The sequence below is a fragment of the Hyperolius riggenbachi genome, chromosome 2 (genome assembly GCF_040937935.1).
Source record: "Hyperolius riggenbachi isolate aHypRig1 chromosome 2, aHypRig1.pri, whole genome shotgun sequence".
Classification (NCBI taxonomy): domain Eukaryota; kingdom Metazoa; phylum Chordata; class Amphibia; order Anura; family Hyperoliidae; genus Hyperolius; species Hyperolius riggenbachi.
Genome location: NC_090647.1, coordinates 192,561,266 through 192,582,486, shown reverse-complemented (window position 1 = coordinate 192,582,486; position 21,221 = coordinate 192,561,266). Strand labels below are relative to the sequence as shown.

Below are 21,221 nucleotides of genomic sequence, written 5' to 3'. Positions count from 1 at the left end.
CCGCTGCCCGGCTTATTAACACTAATAAATATTCACTGCTTCTGGCCAATCGGTGCAGCGGTAGGCGGGGCCAAAAGCATACAGACAGCGCAGCGGGCACTCTGAAAACTGTGCGGATACTGACGATCACTAGATCGTCTTTACATGAACCGCCCCCCCCCCCCCCCCCCCGCCAGCTCTAAGCACATTGTTTTTTATTGTTAAGCCCCCAGCCCTAGGGTCATCTTAGACCAAGGCAATGCACATTAGCCTGCTGTGTGAGCTGACAGCTAGGCTCCACCCCCCTTCACCGCCATCATACGCTCCAGTCCAGATCATGATGGTTCAGCCCTGCCATCAACCTGACAGACCCTGACCCCGCCCTCATACATGCATATATGACTATATCATTACCCCCCCCCATTTATAATGTATAAAAATCACATTATGTCAAATTAAATGGTGGGGCTGGGCACTGGGCAGCGCAAGCTGTTATTACAGTCAAGCTTCAGCCAATCAGCCAGTCATCAAGCCTGAAAGTAAGCAATTTTTTTAGGATTAATCACAGCTCCGCCTCCTGTAACACAGACAGTGTGGATGAGGGCACAGCTTGATGTGGTGAGCTGCAAAGCTGGTGTTGTGTGCTTGCCTGCTGCTGCTGGGCATTGTGCAAAGGAGCTGTGAGTAATCCCAAAATTGTGGTTCAAGGGCCAGGCTTTATAACTGGCTGTAGCTTGACTGACAGGCCTGCAGTGCAGAGACTCTTGAGAGCTAAGGAAGGGCTCTAAGTTGCTAACAAACTGATTCTTGTGGCTGGTGCAGTAGAAGGAGAGAGTGAGCAGAGCCGCTGCTGGGAGTGGTGAGGGCCCGTGGCACACTGACTACTGTTCACAGAGCAGCGAGCCGAGCCATTACTGCACAGCGGGCTTCAGGGGAAGCACTGTCACTGAACTGACACTGAACTGACACTGACTGACCCGTTCTCTGCCCCTACGTCCAGAAGTGGTAAGAGTAACAGTCACCATCGTGTTACTTAGCAGTTTATTACTGCACAGTCCTACAGCACAGCAGGCTTCAGAGAAGGACTGGACTGACCCGCAAGCTGCTCACCTCACCGACACCGACCCAGGATCAGTTGTGTTAGGGCCTGGCTGGGGCTGTCTTTTTGTGGCAATCACGTGATTACGCGACCTACACCTGCCAAGCTCACTAATAGCTCCTTCTCCCTGTGCTTTGAAAACTTGTCATTTGGGCCATGGCTTCTGCTGCAGAACCAGAACCGGAGTTACAAGATTTACTCGGCAAGAAAAAAAGCACTTTGGTCATTTGGAAGTATTTTGGGTTTGAGAGCGCAGATGTGCAACAGAAGCAGGTACTGTGCAGAACTTGTCGTGCTAAAGTTGCAACTTCAAGCGGAAACACAACCAACTTATACCGGCACTTGAAAAATCATCACAAGCTTTTGCACGAGGAATGCATGGTAAAAAAGTCCAGTGAAAAGTCGAGTGAAAGTGGTGCTCAAGCCCACAGTAGTAAACAATCTACAATTACCGAATCATTTGCTAGTGTGACGCCGTATGAGTCCAGCAGTAAAAGACATCAGGAGATAACAAGAGCAATAACGCATTACATTGCCAAGGACATGGTGCCTATTAACACGGTCACTAAAGACGGATTTACAAACCTCCTCCGCACGCTGGAAAAAAGATATGCAATACCCTCCCGCAACTACTTCAGCCAGGTTGCCCTCCCACAGCTGTACGCAGAATGTAGAGGAAAAGTGGTAACAGAGCTGAAAAATGTGCAGTATTATGCCACAACTACTGACATGTGGTCAAGCAGAACGACCGAACCATATCTGAGTTTGACTGTGCATTTTGTGAATGACGACTTTGAAATGAAAAGTCGCTGTCTGCAGACCGCATACTTTCCCACTGACCACACCGGAGAGAATATCGCACACTGTTTGAGAGAGTGTCTGGCCAGTTGGGATCTGAGAGAAGAGGACCAAACGTGCATCACAACCGACAATGCAGCAAACGTCATCAAAGCGGTGGAACTTAATGACTGGACCAGACTTCAATGTTTTGGACACAGGCTGCATCTTGCAATTGAAAATGCAGTTAAAGATGATGCAAGAGTCAAGCGGGCAACTGGACTTTGCAAACAAATCGTTGGTGTCTTCTCTCATAGCTGGAAAAAGAAGACAGTGCTGAAAAAGGCACAGCAAGAATTAAATTTACCTGAGCACTCACTAATTACAGAATGCGTGACAAGATGGGGTTCAAGGCAAAAAATGATAGAGAGGGTGCTTGAACAGAACAAGGCATTGTCGCAGGTTCTATCTGAAGACAAGAAGACACGTCACCTGGTCCCCACTTGGCAGGACACAGATGTCCTTGAATCAATCAACAATGCCATTGGACCTCTGCAGGAATTTACAGATGCACTTTCTGGTGAAGCATATGTAAGTGTGTCATACGTAAAGCCAGTTCTCCATCTCCTGAGAACATCCACCCTATGTGAAAATGATGAGGACACAGATCTTACTAAGGAAATAAAGTCCAGAGCTCTTGCATACATTGAAGATAAATACAGTGACCCAGCCAAGCAGGAGCTACTGGACATAACTTCATTCCTTGATCCGAGATTCAAGACTGACTACATAAGTGCTGAAAATGTCCCAGACGTCAAAGAAAAGGTGCAGATGCAAATGGAGCAGGTGGCACGAAAGGAGAAGAGGGCTCGTCTTAGCACCACAGATGCCATGTCCCAGGGTGCAGCAGAGGCAGCTCCATCCATCACCGGGAAGGGAAAGTGGTCACTGGGCAGCTTCTTCAAGAGCAAGAGTCAGACCATACCTTCTTTCTTCACTGTGCAGTTGGAGGATGCTCTTAAAGCTGAACTGGACAACTACCTGATGAGTCCAACTATTGATGGAGAGCAAGATCCACTGGCCTGGTGGAGAGTGCACAAAGTTAACTTTCCATGGCTGAGCAAACTGGCTTGTAAATATCTGTGCATACCAGCCACCAGTTCACCATCCGAGAGACTGTTTAGTGCTAGTGGCAATGTTGTCACATGTCAGCGCTCATGTCTAAAACCATCCAAGGTTGACATGCTGGTTTTCTTGACAAAAAATCTTGAGTGATAATGATGTAGTGTCAGTCGTGTTATGTTTGAGATTTTTGTTGTTCTTCTCTGTATTTCACTCCGACTTAGTTTCAGGCTGGCGCCTCTCAGCCTTTGTTTACATATGGTATATTTGTTATTTTTCAGGAAAAAAAGTTTCTATATGAGTGTGTGCATTACTGTTGGGCAACAAGACCCTTTATTATTATTTTTTTTAGGAATTTTTGCACTTTTTATTTCTTACATATGTAAAGTAAACCTGAGCCGAAGCTCGGGTTCAAAATCAGATACTTACCCTGAAGAGAGGGAAGTCTCAGAATCCTATTGAGTCTTCCTTCACTTATCTGAGGGGTCAGCGGTAGGCGCACACAGTGATGGGTGACAATGGAGTAGCAAGGGAAGCCTCAATAGGCTTCCCTCTCTTTAGGGTAAATAAGGAAGGAGTATCTGATTTTTAACATGGTTTACATCTTTTGTATTTAAACTGAAAACAAGGATTTTTTGCACTACTGCGTTAAAATGAGGATGGCTCTGTTTAATTCTTAATTTGTAATTTTTAAAAGCTTTAATAGGAAGAAGCAGTCACCAGCCGGCACTGGCATCCATGTATTTATAGCTGTAAGTTTGTCTTATTCAGATCTGTCACATAGAGATACTCAATGTTTTGGAGCGACTGCACTGCTCACTACTGACCGGTCTGTTAATAACTTGATAAAGGAGCAGTGACAGTCACTCTGAAACATTGTGTATCTATGTGACCGATCTAAATAAAGCAAAACTTAGAGCAATGAATACATGGATGGTGCATTGGTTGCCATTGTCCAGTTGTCGGCTGCTTATTTCTATTATGTTTGGATTGGGTTATCCATTAGCCAGCCAGGCACTGATTTGACGGGGTGCACTGCACACTGACTGCACTGCACTGCATCTCTCCAAGAACTGCTGTTAAAAACTTTCAAGAATTCTTGAGCAAGACATGCATGTTGCTGTTTAATAAAAATACATTTACAACCCAATTCTTGCCTTTAGTTTTCATCTTTGTTTGCAGTAGATTATCTATTTGTTTTGATAAATTCGATTTCGCAATGCAGTGACATTTACAAACATGACAGAAAATGACATCATACTACACTCAGTTTGATAATATGATTTCATTTTCTGTCAGTGCATGTTTGTAAATGTTACTGTACATTGTGAATTTAGTGTTCAAGATTGTTTTGAAAAAAATCGTGAAAAAATCGAAATCGCAATTTCTGAGAGAAAAATCGCAATTTCAATTTTTCCCTAAAATCGTGCAGCCCTAATGTATATGTAATAACTAGCAGAACCGCCGCCAGAACGCATGTGGCGGCGGGTTCCGCATCACAAGCGGGAGCCTCTGCATCCCGGCCGGCAGAGTAGGGCAGGCAGCGGAGTCCATGAGCTTGGCGGACTCCGCCGCACGGTTGCTGCCTGGGGGGTCATTCGCTCTGTCGCCAGCTCAGTGTCTCCGCATTACGTGCGCGGAGACAGGAACTTTATGCATTCAGAAGGGGAGTCAGCTGACCAGGCCGGTCAGCTGACTCCAGCAGGTCCTTGGATTGGCTGGGGCTCTGGGGCGGCGCCGGGCAGCTTTCTGGCTACATATAGGACTTGCTTGTCCGTAGCAAGTTGTCTGCTGCCGTGAATATTTCTGTGTTAGCGCTCAGACCTTAGGCTAGATCCCAGGTGTCGAAACCAAGGACTTCACACCTCAGATTGGGATTGTATAAGATTGTTTACCTGTGTATGACTCTGGCTATTTCTGACTATCCTTATCTCTAATTGTTATTATACTTCCGCCTATCTGATTCAAGTTGCCGACCCTGCCTATTTACTGACTCTGAATCAGCCTTCTGTTTCTGTACCTTGCCAGCCTGCACCGTTACCGACTATTGGCTTGGCTTCTGACTATACTCTTGTCTCACGTCTCTGTACCATTGCTGCCTGTACTGTTGCCGAACCTCTGCCTGTTTGACCTTTCTCCCTTCAGTGGAACGTCTCCCACTGTAGGGTTCTCTCTGAGGCTTGCCTCTCCGAGACGCTTGCCCTAGCAGACCGTTACTGCTAGAGGCCGAGATTCTCCCTCTGCCCTATTGGGGAATCTCACACTCGGGGTTCCCATTCAGAGGTAACCACACCTCTGAGGAATCGCCGGGTGGTGGATATTTCCACTACATTGTGAATTGACACTGCATTGATTGTTACCACATTTATTCGTGTGTCGATTACCCTGTTTTGAGCAGCCCGGATTATAAGCAATTCCGCAAATTGCTATATAATCGGGTCTGTCCTTGTATTATTGGTGATTCTGCGGATCCCCAATAATCAAGGTCGCCAGCTGCAGGCTGATCAGGGAGCAGCCGCTCGCGCGAGCGGCTGCTTCCTGTCAAATCACGGCGGGGGGCTCCGTGAATAGCCTGCGGGCCGCCGATGGCGGCTCGCAGGCTAAATGTAAACACAAGCGGAAATAATCCGCTTTGTTTACATTGTACGAAGCTGCTGCGCAGCAGCGCCGTAAGGCAGATCGGCGATCCCCGGCCAATCAGCGGCCGGGGATCGCCGCCATGTGACAGGGGACGTCCCGTCACTGGCTGCACAGGACGGATAGCGTCCTGTGCAGCCTCGATCGCCGGGGGGGGAGCAGGTAGGAGAGGGAGGGGGGAATTTCGCCGCGGAGGGGGGCTTTGAGGTGCCCCTCCCGCAACACCCAGGCAGGCAGGAGAGATCAGACCCCCCCTGCACATCATCCCCATAGGGGGGAAAAAGGGGGGGCAATCTGATCTCTCTGCCTGCAACCTGATCTGTGCTGGGGGCTGCAGAGCCCACCCAGCACAGATCACTCAAAACAGCGCTGGTCCTTAAGGGGGGGGTAAAGGGTGGGTCATCAAGTGGTTAAGCCGAGTGCCTTCAGGAATGCAATACATAAATGCTGCTGCTAATTATATAAAGCACCTTTGGTGGAATGTTGGAAAAGGAATACAGATGTACAACGCACTTGAAGAAGGTAACTAAATAAGATAAATTCCCAAAGCAAAATAATATTGTTATATATATATTAAACAAGCCACTGGAGAACAGTGAGCAGCTTTATCTCAGCACATTGGAATATTCCAATAAAATGCACGAACCATGTGCTGAGACTCATTGCTACGCTGTGCAAATGATTCCCATCTGCAGCAAATCTGGTTGTACAATTTATTATAGTAAAAAGTTATTTGCCAAACCTATGTTTAATTTCGCATTACCTAGGCAGGTGAACGGTTCTTCCGGCTACCCCTCATCAGTAATTACTGCTGCTCATGCATTGTTCGCTCATTTGCACCGCAGTGCAGGAAATCCAATAACCTTGACATGCACTGTATATCATCTGTCACATGCCTCATTTACAACATTTTCGCTACCATTTCACATTGTCCATGAAATTCCTTTCAGAGCACATGTGAACTTTTGGTCATTAATGTTACTTTGAAAGAAATTGTTCTTCACTAAAATGAAAAGAATAAGTATTATAACAAGCCTGGAGTTAAAACGTGCATTTGCCATATCTAATGGATAGCATCAACTTTAGAGAAAGCGTAGGTCTAAGACAGTGATAAGTGACTCTAGTCCTCGGGGATCACTTTGGGTATGTGTACGCATACACATTGTCACACCATCGCAAAGAAAACAATGATAAAATACTACAAGAGACATTTTACTGCAGTATTTCTTTTTATTTAACTATAGCACAATTCTCAAATCATCATTTGGTCTTCCTTTCATGACTGTTACACAAATCACTTTAACATTGAATGTCGATAAATTATGTTTCTATTCCTGTCTTCAGGCAACTATGATTATAATGCCTTGTAACCACGGCAGCAGTGCAATGTTAGGTAAACCAAACAATGCCACATTCTCATATCTCTGCTTATGTAGCTAAAGCAGAATTACAATCTAAATTGCCCCTCTGCTCCCAACAGATTTTCCAGACAATCATAAAAATAAGGGGAAAACAAAACTGCATCTAAAAATAAGTCCTGAAACTGAAATTAACCACTTGAGGACCAGAGGTTTATACACCCATAGAGACCAGGCCATTTTTTACAATTCAGCATTTCAAGAGTTTAACAGTTTATTGCTCGGACATACAATGTAGTACCCAAATGAATCCCCTTTTCTTCTCACAAATAGAGCTTTCTTTGGTAGTATCTGACTGCTGCTGCTGATTAGGTTTTTTTTTTTACTTATAAAAAAAAGAGCAATTTTTTAAAATTTAATTTTAAAAAGGGTGTTGCAGTAATTTGGGTGCCAGAGAAAGCCGCTAGTGGAAGATCGGTAAAATTACTGATATTACACTAATTAATTCCGATAATAAAATATTAGTAATCTTTACTGATATTTTACTATGGCTTTACCTAACTTTAGTCTTACATGAGCCCTCCCTCTCAATGCTTAACCCTAACTGATCCCACCCACCGCATATGCCTAACCCTAAGGGCCCCTCCAGTGATACCCAACAATAAGACCCCCAGCCGATGCCCAACCCTAAGACCCCTACCCCTGGTGATGCCTAACTCGAGGAAGTGCCACCCCCCAATGCCTAATAGAGATGGCCCAAACTGTTCGTCGGCGAACGGGAACCGGCGACCTTCCGGGGTTCGCGATCGTGGAGAACCGCAAACTTTTCTGGAAGTTCGATTCCCCCCATAGTGTATCATTAGGGTCAACTTTGACCCTCTACATCACAGTCAGCAGGCACATTGTAGCCAATCAGGCTACACTCCCCTCCTGGAGCCCCCCCCCTCCCTTATAAAAGGCAGGCAGCATCAGGCATTGGACTCACTCGTGTGCCTGCAGTAATTAGAGAAGATAGAGCTGCTGCTGTTGCTGCAGAGAGAGCTATAGGGAAAGCTTAGTTAGGCTCTTGTAGGCTTGTTAGCTTGCTCCTTGCTGATTCTTATTGCTAAAAAAGCACCCCTCAACAGCTCTTTTGAGAGCTAATCTTGTTCTTGTGATCTATTTTTTTGTGTGTGTGTGTGTCCCACAGGCAATTGTGTTGCATAGACAGCCTTGGTAATTCCTACTGTGCCACTGCCAGACCCAGCACATTCAGTGACTACCTGTGTGTGACAGGCAACTGCACATTTGTAATCCCAATCACTGCACCTGTTCGCTATTCAGTGCACCTACCTACACCTATGTGAGCGCACACATTGTTAATACCACCAGTCATTGCACCTGTTCAGGGTACCTGTGAGTGTGTGTGACAGGCAGCTGCACATTTGTAATACCAATCACTGCACCTGTTCACTGTTCAGTGAACCTACTTACCTACATGAGCGCACGCAGTTTTATATACCACCACCAGTCGCTGCACCTGTTCACGGTATCTGTGTGTGTGAGACAGCTGCACATTTGTAATACCAGTCACTGCATACCTGTTCACTGCATCTGTGTGACCGCACGCTGTTTTATATACCAGTCCGTGCATACCTATGTAACTGCACCTGTGTAACTGCACATTGTTGTACCAGCAGTCACTGCATACCTGTTCACTGCACCTGTGTGACCGCACGCTGTTTTATATACCAGTCTATTAACCTGTTACCTACCTGTTACCTGCACCTGTGTAACCGCACATTGTTGTACCAGCAGTCACTGCAATCTGTTCACTGCACCTGTGTAACCGTACATTGTATTAGTCAAGTCAGTGCATACCTTTCACTTCATCCCCCCCAATATGGACAAAACAAAAGGCAGAGCCAGAGGCAGGCCACCTGGCAGGTGTGTACGAGGTCGCGCTGTCGTGATTTCGTGCAGCCCTCGACCAAAGTACAGTGTTCAGAAGAAGGCACGTGCCATCAACCCCCAATATTGTCAGGACGTAGTTGACTATTTAACACAGAACACCTCATCTTTCTCAGCTTCCGCACGGAAGCGTGACATATCTTCCTCCTCCTGCTCTGATTCTGGCACCCCACTTAGCCACCACCAAAGTGCCACCGTGGAAAGATCAAGACTCGCGTAGGGACAACTACCTTACGAAGGCACATGATTACAAAGCACAAACTTCAATGGGATGACCACCTGAGGAACAGCGGCACACAAAAGCAAAGCCACACACCACAGTGGAAGATACCAGTCCACAATTATTTCACAAAAAAAGGCGATACCTAAACTGTATCGTGATGTTGAAAGGCAAGTGGTGACATCTCTGGCACACAGTGTTGGGTTAAGGGTCCATCTGACCACGGATGCCTGGTCTGTAAAGCACGCTCAGGCCTGCCCGAAGACTAAGTCAATCCCCACACGCAGCATCTCTGCCTGCACGCCGTGTGACTGCTTGCCCCAAAACTAAGTCGGTCCCCACACAGCATCTCTGCCTGCAGGCCGCTTGACTGCCTTCTCCGCCACCACCAACAGGGTCCACCAGGACTCCAGGCGGATTTTTGAGTTTTTAAGGCTGCTGCAAGCAGCGGCCGCTATAATAATTTTCCTGGTGCGTGTACATGCCTGCCTAATTTTTCTGGCTGCACTGAAGCTGCAACAACAAAACAAAAGGCATGTACATGTGTCAATTCCCCTTTGCGATCGTTATCTTGCTGCAGTGAAGGGGCTTGCGTATCACAATGAAGCAAGTATATGAGAGTATATGAGAGAATATAGCAAACGGCTATATGAGTGTCTCGGGGGTGGGGGGGTGGGGGGCACACCCAAGATAATACGGTTGTTGCTTCATTGTGGACAGACCAAATTCGAGCTGGACAGTCACTGTTCTGTCATTGAGCTACCGTAGCTCGGCGACCATATGGGCTTGAATACCGCCATGGCCTGTACCGCCGTCACTACACAAACAGCTTTTTGCGGTGCTTTACACAGCAAGTTTGGTGTGTCAGTGTGAAGCAGTACACTAATTACACTACCTGATTGATGTATACACATGCAAGATGTTTTAAAGCACTTTAGGCCTCCAACCTAGCATGCAATGTAATTCCTGCCCTTAAAACGCTGCTTTGCGTCAAATCCACATTTTTCCCCGGGAATTTTGGCGTCTATCCCACTCATCCATGCACAAACTCAGATGTTAGACCTGTAATAGACACTAATCACCTATGGTGGCACTCAAAACCCCAGGGTGCCACTGGTGCCCAAATTAACTGCTTTGATTGCACCTCTCTGTACAACGAATGCCAATATTGGTGCAGGACCAATCAATTTCCCCACTAATCCAGCAACAGCTATTGTGACAAATTTTGTAAAAACCCTGGCAATAAATGCAGCTTTAAACTTCACATGCATTTAAATTCTTCAGTTCTGAAATCCAATGGAAGAAGCAGTGCACAGGTGGGATACAGTTTTCACATGTAGGGATAAATAAGATATACCATGATAGAAAGATGTATGCATTCAGATAATACAGTTGGCAATTCAAACCCCACAGCATGAGTGTACTGTGATCAGAAAAACCACTCAGGTGACAGGTATAATTAAATTGTGTATGGAACACCACACGCTACCTGCAGTGTAATCGACAAAAGACCCCAAAATTACACAGCCTTCTAAGTAAAAAATCTCTGCTACTATGTGATCTGTAATTCAGCTCAGCAGCAACTCACAGAGAAAACTGCTGCGGATAAAACTTCTTAACCAGTTATAGACAACTTGTTTTATAAGCATAAAGGCCTTTGTCAGAATTTGAATAAATAGTGATTGAATTATTTCTTTGCTCCCACATCAAGTGATTCACACTGGGTTACTTAATAAGCCAAATAGAATGTATAAAGTGAAATAACCTGCAACAACAAATCAGCAACCACTTTCCATCCTTCTAACTAGGCTATAATGCTGAAAGGTGAAATCTGATACTTTACAATTGCTGTTATACAGACTGCTGAATTCAGAATAGTGTAATATGGAGAGAACAGAAGCTGAGATATTCTATAAAAACAATGGTACATGTGAGGCTATACTGAGTATGCAAAGCTGCTTGAAGGGCAACTATAAAAACATGAAATGCAAATTCTCGGTGGTGTATATTGAAATGTCTTCACACTAAACATTCACATTAAACATTGCTTTTAGCTTTTCAACATATCCAGATCAAATGCCATTGGTAAACAGATCCGTATCTATACTCTTGGTGCTGAAGTAGTCAAGGATAAATCAGGTGTGTAAATCAGGTGTGTGTGTGTGTGTATATATGTGTGTGTATATATGTGTGTGTGTGTGTGTGTGTATATATATGTGTGTGTGTGTGTGTGTATATATATGTGTGTGTGTGTGTGTGTGTATATGTGTGTGTGTGTGTGTGTGTGTATATATATGTGTGTGTGTGTGTGTGTATATATATGTGTGTGTATATATATGTGTGTGTGTGTGTGTGTGTGTGTGTGTGTGTGTGTGTGTGTGTGTGTGTGTGTGTGTGTGTGTGTGTGTGTGTGTGTGTGTGTGTGTGTGTGTGTATTAAGCAGGTGACACAGGACATATTACTGAAGAGCTGGTCTGCTCTCACAGTAATGACAGTTGGGCTCATCTTCCCTGGGACTTATTAGGGATCATCTGTATTCTGTGCTGTTGAACAGGAAGTCATTAACACTATACATTCAGGCATAGAGGAAAGCACTCTTGCCTTGCTGTACTAGGATCCCCAGTTCAAATCTGGGCCAGGACACAATCTGCATGGAGTTTGAATATTCTGTGTTTCCGTGAGTTTCTTCTTGAGAGGCCCAGTGCACACCAAGTGTTTTTGGTAGCGTTTTCAAAACCGCTGCCGCCTGTGAAAATGCCTGGCTAATGTATCTCAATAGGATGGTGCACACCAGCGGTTTGAGGTTTTTAGCAAACCGCAAACGTGGCTCCTGCAGCATTTTTGCGGTTGCAGATGCGTTTCTGCCTCAATGTAAAGTATAGGAAAAGCTCAAACCGCTCTGAAAAATGCTAGAGCAGAGCAGTTTTCCAGACGGTTTTGTTACAGAAGTTGTTCAGTAACAGCTTTACTGTAACAATATATGGAATCTGCTACACAAAAATGCTCCCAAAAACACTAGACATGTTTAGAAAACCTCTCTAAACATGCCTAGAATCGCTCTGAAAATCAAAAACATCTACCGTTTCGCGGATCTGCTAGAGGTTTTTGGCGTGCACTGGGCCACACTCTAGTTTCCTCCATACATACAATTGGGCGAATTATTACCCCAAAAATTAGCCCTAGACGAGGAACATAAGACAATGGCCTCAATTCACTAAGATCATGCTGAAGTTAATAAGACAAGAGAAAACGTACCACCACACAGTAAGAGAGTTATCTTATCTCTTCATTCCTTAAGTTGCCTCCTCTGTAGTTGATTCACCTCCTCCGTAGTTATTTTCACATGCAGTTAATAAACAGCCTGTCTAACTCTGGAGTTATTTTAAGGATTGAAGAGTTAACTTAAAGACAGAAGAGCTAACTTTAGGTTTGCCTGAGGTAAAAGGTTTCCTGAATACTACATGCCTCATCACCATGGTGATCACTCTAGAAACATTATTAAAGACAGGAGATAAGCTTAGTGAATTGAGGCCATTGTCTGACTATGGTAAGGATTCGATTGTGAGCTCTTTTGAGGGACAGTTAGTGGCATGTAAAAACACAGTGAAAGTGGAGCAGATAAACATTGCGCAGGACGAGCACCAATAAATATGGCGCCACTATAGGTGGCAATAGTAAAAGCTGCAATTAGTGTCAAGGAGGTTAAATGATGGCACCTTGCACTTCTTTGTAACCATGGCATCTGTACCCCTTGGAGTATAGGCTACCAAGACAAATGTTTCCCTCCAACAATAGTAATCAGCAAGTGCTCTTATTCCTTATATTCAACACCTGAACTAATCAAAGAATGACGTGAGGCTTTCTGACTACAATACATTAGATGTCTGGTATAAACACTGAAAAGGATGGGTTCTGTACAGGGGCGTAACTAGAAATCACTGGGCCCCCCTGCGAATATTTGGATGGGCCCCCCCCCCATAGGTGCTAAATAATCGTAATGGGGCAGCGTTTCACTGTAAATTAATTGTAAAGTGGGCAGCATTTTACCAGACAATCGTAATGTGGGCCAGAAAATCGTAATGTGGGCAGAGTTCACCAGAAAATCGTAATGTGGGCCTTTAGAAAATCATAATGTGGGCAGAGTTCACCAGAAAATTGTAATGTGGGCAGAGTTTACCAGAAAATCATAATGTGGGCAGAGTTCACCAGAAAATCGTAATGTGGGCAGAGTTCACCAGAAAATCGTAATGTGGGCACCAGTCACCAGAAAATCGTAACGTGAGCAGCAGTCACCAGAAAATTGTAACGTGGACAGCATTCACCAGACAATCGTAATGTGGGCAGCGTTCACCAGAATATTGTAATGTGGGACAGAAAATCGTAATGTGGGCAGAGTTCACCAGAAAATCGTAATGTGGGCAGCGTTCACCAGAAAATTGTAACATGGACAGCATTCACCAGACAATCGTAACGTGGGCAGTGTTCACCAGAAAATCGTAATGTGGGCCAGAAAATCGTAATGTGGGCAGCGTTCACCAGAAAATCGTAACGTGGACAGCATTCACCAGACAATCGTAACGTGGGCAGTGTTCACCAGAAAATCGTAATGTGGGCCAGAAAATCGTAATGTGGGCAGAGTTCACCAGAAAATCGCAATGTAGGCAGCAGTCACCAGAAAATCGCCATGTGGGCATCAGTCACCAGAAAATCCTAATGTGGGCAGCAGTCACCAGAATATCGTAATGTGGGCAGCAGTCACCAGAAAATCCTAATGTGGGCAGCAGTCACCAGAAAATCCTAATGTGGGCAGCAGTCACCAGAAAATGCTTATGTGGGCAGCAGTCACCAGAAAATTGCAATGTGGGCAGCAGTCACCAGAAAATCGCAATGTGGGCAGCAGTCACCAGAAAATCGCAATGTGGGCAGCAGTCACCAGAAAATCGCAATGTGGGCAGCAGTCACCAGAAAATCCTAATGTGGGCAGCATACACCAGAAAATCGTAATGTGGGCAGCAGACACCAGAAAATCGCAATGTGGGCAGCAGACACCTGAAAATCGCAATGTGGGCAGCAGACACCTGAAAATCGCAATGTGGGCAGCAGTGACCAGAAAATCGTAATGCGGGCAGCAGACACCTGAAAATCGCAATGTGGGCAGCAGACACCAGAAAATCGTAATGTGGGCAGCAGACACCAGAAAATCATAATGTGGGCAGCAGACACCTGAAAATCGTAATGTGGGCAGCAGACACCTGAAAATCGTAATGTGGGCAGCAGACACCTGAAAATCGTAATGTGGGCAGCAGGCAGCTGAAAATCGTAATGTGGGCAGCAGACACCAGAAAACCCTAATGTGGGCAGCAGTCACCAGAAAATCGCAATGTGGGCAGCAGTGACCAGAAAATCGTAACGTGGGCAGCAGACACCTGAAAATCACAATGTAGGCAGCAGACACTAGAAAAAAAATGCACCTGTGAACAAAAAACAATTCACTTACCTGACAGAAGTCTTCTCCTCTCCCGGCAGCTGGCTCGCAGCTCCCCGAGTCCTCCTGCAGCACATCTCCCGTGCTGACAGGCAGAGTGCAGGGCTACGGCAAGATGGCTGCCGAAGCCCTGTACTAGAGACACAAATAGTCTCCAGTGCAGGGATTCTTCGGCGGCCATCTTGCCGTAGCCCTGCTCTGCCTGCCGGAGACTATGCAGGCTGCTGGAGCTGGGCTGCGGGGAATGAACTGGCGCAGCGTCTATTAGACGCTGCGGCCAGTTGAGCACCTTGCTGGGGGGTCCAGAGCAGCGCTCCCCCCACGCACAGTGAGCGGGCCCCAGAGCAGCCCCGGGCCCCCCTGCGGCTGAGGGGGTCACATCCCCGGTAGGTACGCCGGTGGTTCTGTATGCAACAATAATAAGCTGAAATACTATTTTACATTAAAACCTTGCAATGTGCAGACCTGAACTGAAAAGTACCATTTTTCAATAGGGATAGTCAATGAGATAGTATTAATTCCAAGTTGGTGCTAATATTTATTAAAGTATTTATCTAGTGCCGACAAATTATGCAGCGCTGTACAGAGTATATTGCCTTGTCACTAACTGTCCCTCAGAGGTGCTCACAATCTAGTCCCTACCATAGTCCTAGGTCTATATCATGTAGTGTATGTATCATAGTCTAGGGCCAATTTAGGGGAAGCAAATTAACTTATCTGTATGTTTTTGGGATGTGGGAGGAAACCAGAGTGCCAAGAGGAAACCCTCGCAGACACGGGGAGAACATACAAACTCCTTGCAGATGTTACCTAGGCTGGGGTTCGAATTGGGGACCCAGTGCTGCAAGGCAAGAGCGCTAACCACTACGCCACCGTGCTCCCCGGTATTACCAGTTTGCAAAAATGGACCAATGGATCAAATATAGCAATTTAAGATCAAATACAGCAACTTGATTATATTGTATATTTTTGCAGCAACGTGTTCATGAACTCCATTTTGCATAAAATTTGTAAATATGTCACAAGAAACTGGGTCTGCTTGGATTGGCAATCTGAACACTGCTAATGATTTCCTATGAATGGGAACAAGTCACTAGTGGATCTTAAACATACAAAATTTCTCAACTGACTCTTACCTTTTCTGGAACTCTCTCCCTAAATCAGTTCAACACTTCTAACCTTGGTAGTGTTTAAATGCAACCTTTGTAAAGCAAGCATAACATTTGACTAGCTATATTCAGCTTGTTGCTGAACCCTCACTCAACTAACCTATGCATAAAATACATTGCTCCCCCAACTCTCCCCATGCACCCAAAACACACACACCCCTCCACCATTGCGGTCACTACATTAGATTACCTCCTGTGTCCATCCCTTATCCCCTTAGACTGTTTGATAAAATGGCTAGTGCTTTCTCCCCTATTGTATCTTGGTATTGCTGCATTTGTTTATTGTTTCATCAATGTATATTTAGTACAAGATGTGTTATGCAACTGTGTTTTTATCCATATTATTCTCGTTTGTCCATGTAATATGTCTCTAAAATATTTTTTTGTACAGAGCCAGAGAAGATGTTGGGGCTAGTGATGAGCAGAAATTACGCCTATACGCAATTATGCATTGAAATTTGCAATCACACATTGTAATTAATATGGAAAAACAGCTAAAAAAGCACTCCCCAAAACCTAGCTACTAAAATACCTGTAATGAATTATGGCTTGCTGCATGTAGATAATGTTACATCAAACATCCTTTCATTAATAGATATATGTATACATGCGCTTCCAAATCTCGCTTATTCAAAGTCCTATGTTTAGCAAAGTCCACACAGTTCCTTTATCTTGAGCTTTCACTCCCACAGTGCAGTCCATGCTATTCAACATACTTCCATCAGATTATACCTGTTGTGGTAACTGCCCAGACCCCCAGACAGCACCACAAACTGTACACCAAATCCTCCTGGCAACACAACTCCGTCCTGTAATAGTTCTCTTTTAACATAGCTGCCGCACTCATCTTGCCAAGCTAATGCTGACATCATATCCTCCCTGACTCTTGTTTTCCCCCCTCCCTTCTCTTGCTCATTGTGTATTCATTAGCTGCCCTCCTCCCAGAGTCTTCAGACACTCCCACTGAGGTGTATACTAGGAACTACACGGTCTTATCCTCCAATCTCTGAGTCACCTCAGCCTTGCTTGTAAACACAAGTGAGCAGAGGTGTTTTAGATAAGAAAGCTAGGCAGGGAAATAAATGGAAGTGGAGGAATATATTATAAATAAAAATAACTCCCAGCATTCAACTTTTTGGCACTGTTTGGCACTAGGGTCAGTGCTCCTAAAGGATGTGATAACTCCAAACCATAACAGCAGAAAAAGTTTTGCAAGTTTTGAATGCAGGATTAGCATCTTTATCACTTAATACACACTAAAAATTTGATTTTTATGGTGACAATACCGCTTTAAGGAGAATAGTGGTACAAGTCATAAGAATAATTTTTCAAAAAGACCTTGTAGTTTTTGAGAAAATAGAATTTAAAAATGCAAAGATTTTTTTTTTTTACTTTTTTGACTTGTACCCACTATTCTCCTTATGTTGCAATTTTGGTGTTAATAGCATGTATGCTTTGCTATTCACTGCTAAAGTTGGCATGAAATTACGCAAAATTATGAAGGACTATACAAAATCAATTGAATTTACAAATCAGAATTACATATAGGCCTCATTGCGAAAATGTATGCAACATTTTGCGTACTCGTAATTAACTGATTAAGACCATCACTAGTTGGTGCCATATAAATCAATGACAGCAACAGGCTAGTTGTAAGCATCTGAATAAATCATATATATTATTCATTACAATTTGAATCCCATTTACTAATGGACAGGAGATGTATTTTGTTTTGTATTATTTAACACTTCAGTAGGATAATGAATTGAAATATGTGTAAGTTCTGGAACAACTCCTTGTAAACAAAAAAAAAAGCTCGGATTACTGGCTGTGATGGGCTTTACTTCACAATTATCTGTTCTGTATCCACTGAACAAGCACTTGAAAAAAAGAGAAAGCCAAGTATTCTACAAATCACAAGATGCTCTCTGGAATACTCTAAAATCATGGCAAGAGAACAAGGATCAGCAGGTTAGCACACAGCTGTGTGGTACATGACAGCCTGAGAGTATTCTGTCAGTAAATCAGTAAAAGAGAAGCGTAACACACCCAACACTAAGAAATTCAGGGACACATGATTTCTTTTTCAAAACACTTAACTGTTCACTCTGGTTAACATGATTTGCTATGAACGTTTCGTAATAAATTTGCGACATAAACATTAACACATGGTACATGTACTTAAAGTATGATAATTTGACATAACGTTCAATAAAAATGTGTTTCCTACTTTTTATTACCCATACAGTTATCATATTTGCTTTTGTGCACAATATTTTGGTTTACAAATTACCTATTCCCAAAGTACAGTTTATCTGCTCTGAAAGCTGCCACTGCATTTTATTGCATAGCTGCAATATTTATACATTACAATCTATTTAGTGATCACTTCTCAGCACTTTCTGCTTCTTAGCTCAGTCCAGCTCATTTTTGGAAGTTTGCTAATGTGTACTAAATGTATTCCGACAAAAGGAATGTAAACAAAAGAATGTAATCACCGCTTTGGATGCAGCCAGAAGCTTTGCACTGAAGCAAGGAGCTTTCTAAAATTGTATTGCACTGTGTACAGTTTATCATGATTTTCATTATTTTTAAAAAGTATTTATGGTTGGGGGCCCCATAAAACTGATGGCAGAAACCGTAGATCAATCTGAGCCATATGAAGAAGTGGCAGTTTGTCCAGAACACAATGCTGCTTCACGTGGTGGAGGTGATAGGTGTTACATGAGGTTGCTGAAACATGCAGCCAGCCTGGGCTCTTCCTACCTACGCGTTCTACATCCTGATTGGGTGCTTCCGCAGGGTGTGGTCTCATGACTCATATCCTACTGTTTAAAATCCATGTAGCTCTGCCTCCTTGAACTATTGCAATGCCTGAGCTATGTCACAAGCTGGCTACCAGAAGTGGGCATACAGATTTGCATATTAGGGTTTCAGCCAATCGTTGGTAAACATGAAATGATCTTAGGTAACAGGAACTTGATATTATGAAAAATGACAGAGGATACGTATAGTCAAAGCTGCATTCTAGCTATTAAGTAGTTTCAAAGACAGGAGCAAACTTATAAAAAAGCAAAGGGAGTTAGATTAAGGTGAGCTGAATCAAATTAAATAATCATGAGGGAGACTTATGATGACAATGGCAGTATTTGTATAGCGCCTTTCTCCTGTCAGACTCAAAGCCCTTGTGAGGCAGCCACTAGAGCGCACTCAGTAGGCAGTAGCAGTGTTAAGGAGACTTGCCCAAGAAACTCCTTACTGAAATAGGTGCTGGTTTACTGAACAGGCAGAGCCGAGATTTGAACCTAGGTCTCCTGTGTCAGAGGCAGAGCCCTTATCCATTACACTGACTAAAAGGTCAAATGTGAGAAACTACCTTAATAACAGTGCTAATTTGCATATTATTCTCCAGAGCTTATCCCTGGAAAGAAAACATCTTCTTGCCATGCATTTTATACTGGAGGTAATCTCTGAATATATATTTCATTATATCACAAATTTCTATTATATTTTCTCCAGTATCATTTAAAAGCAAACTTGAAGCAAAAATAAACTTATGAGATAATGAATTGTATGTGTAGTACAGCTAAGCAATAGAACATAAGTAGCAAAGAAAATAGTCTCATATTATTTTCCAGTACAGGAAGAGTTAAGAAACTTCACTTATCTATGCAAAAGAGCTTCTCTGAGCTCTTTGACACAACTTGGGTCGAAGACAGTCCATTTTTCTGAAGCATTTAAACAACCAAGAAACAGTGAAACACAGGTTGAGAAGGTTTTACTGCAAGAAAGTTGAAAGGGTCATTAGCTCTGCTTTAATAGTTTAAAATACAGTTTTGTGGTTTGTAAACTGCAAATATGACAGAATGAAGCAATGTTGTAAAATAAAAAAGCTATATTCCGTATTTTTCATACCATAAGACACACTTCTTCCCCAAAAGTGGGGAGAAAAGTTATTTATAGTCTGAATGTAGAATCTTACCTATGCGCGCTTGTGTCCATTGTGCTGTAAATTATGCTAATGGGGTCCGCGAAGGGTCCGGCAGCAGTGCGTAATCCAAAGTGATTCCAGCGGCATAGCAGCAGCCGCTGTAATGTCTGTGCAATACTTGTCCTGACTGTGAGCCTGCATCAGCGTGATCCAAACTGTTTGTAGTGACATAGCAGCAGCCACTGTAATTCCGTCCCTGCATCAGTGCAATCCCGCAGAGAAGTATGGTACATCTCTTCAGCCACTATAATGGCAGAGTCCTCAGAGGGTTCTGTACTGCCCATTTTACTGATGTCACCCCATGACCCGGGCGAATGTGCGCTGCAGGTCATAAGATGGCTCCAGTAAACAGGGCAGTACGGAGGCCTCTGAAGACTCTGCTGTTATAGTGGCTGAAGAGATGTACCATACTTCTCTGGATTGCACACTGCTGTCGGCCCCACCGCGTGCACCATTAGCATAATTTACATCCTGGACATGTTGGCACTTCAGGAAACTTTCAACTAGAACTTCCGATTGGACAGTGTTTCTGGAAATGGGGTCTACAGGTAAACCAACTCATGCTCCCTCACAGCTCTGCACTCTATAAATACACACACTGTAACCTGAACAGCTCCAGCACAGGTTCTGGGTGGGAGTCCAAGTGACCAGGCAGCTCAGCCCTCTAAGTTGTATTATACAGTATGTACCAGATCACTTACTCTCCCCTGCTGGAATTTCCTGACGGTAAAGGAACATGGAGCCCTCGTCATATCAGTGAAGCCCTCTCTGCCTCCAAATACCTATGAAGACCGTCTCCTAGGACTGTAACAGACTGTATATCTCAATCATGGCTGCTCCTCCTTTGCTCCTCTTGGTAGACAGGTGCGTATTAGACTACAGGTGAAAGGTCTTTCGGTAGCAGAAACACAAACTTTGTTCTGTAGATCTTTGGCTGAATTTGAACATTTTTCCAAGTCTGAACTTGGAACAGTCTATCAGAATCCTTTTTAAAAGTTTGCTAAAGTTTGTGGGGGGTGGAGCAAGTGTTTGTGTAGTGTAGTGTAGTTGGTTGAGGAAACAGGGCTTAGTTTAGTCTTGGGAGTAAGGGTCCATAAGACACTCCTGGACCATGGATGCGCACCTAGGTTTAGTATTTTTTTCCCTTGGTTTTTGCCCTCTAAATCTACAGTAGGTGCGTCTAAGTCCTAATGTTCTATTCGTTATCCGTACCACACATACAATTCATTCTATCATACGGGTTATTTTCCGTTTCAGGTGCGCTTTAAAGCAATGCAATAGTATACTCGTTTTATAGACGTGACAGATATACTTTAAAATGCTGCTCACTACCAGGCAAACCATTCACTTTAAGCAGTTAAAAGTTTTGGATTAGGTGAAAGGTTTAATTTAGCAATTACTTAACAGTAATTTCATGGCTACAGTGTTGAAACC

The 21,221-nt window shown here is 43.9% G+C and overlaps 1 protein-coding gene across 1 annotated transcript in view; it reads right to left on the bottom strand.

The window, feature by feature from the left end:
• The window catches only part of GPC6 (glypican 6), an 850,247-nt gene that overhangs the window by 657,872 nt on the left and 171,154 nt on the right, over positions 1–21,221 (bottom strand). The window lies entirely within an intron of this gene.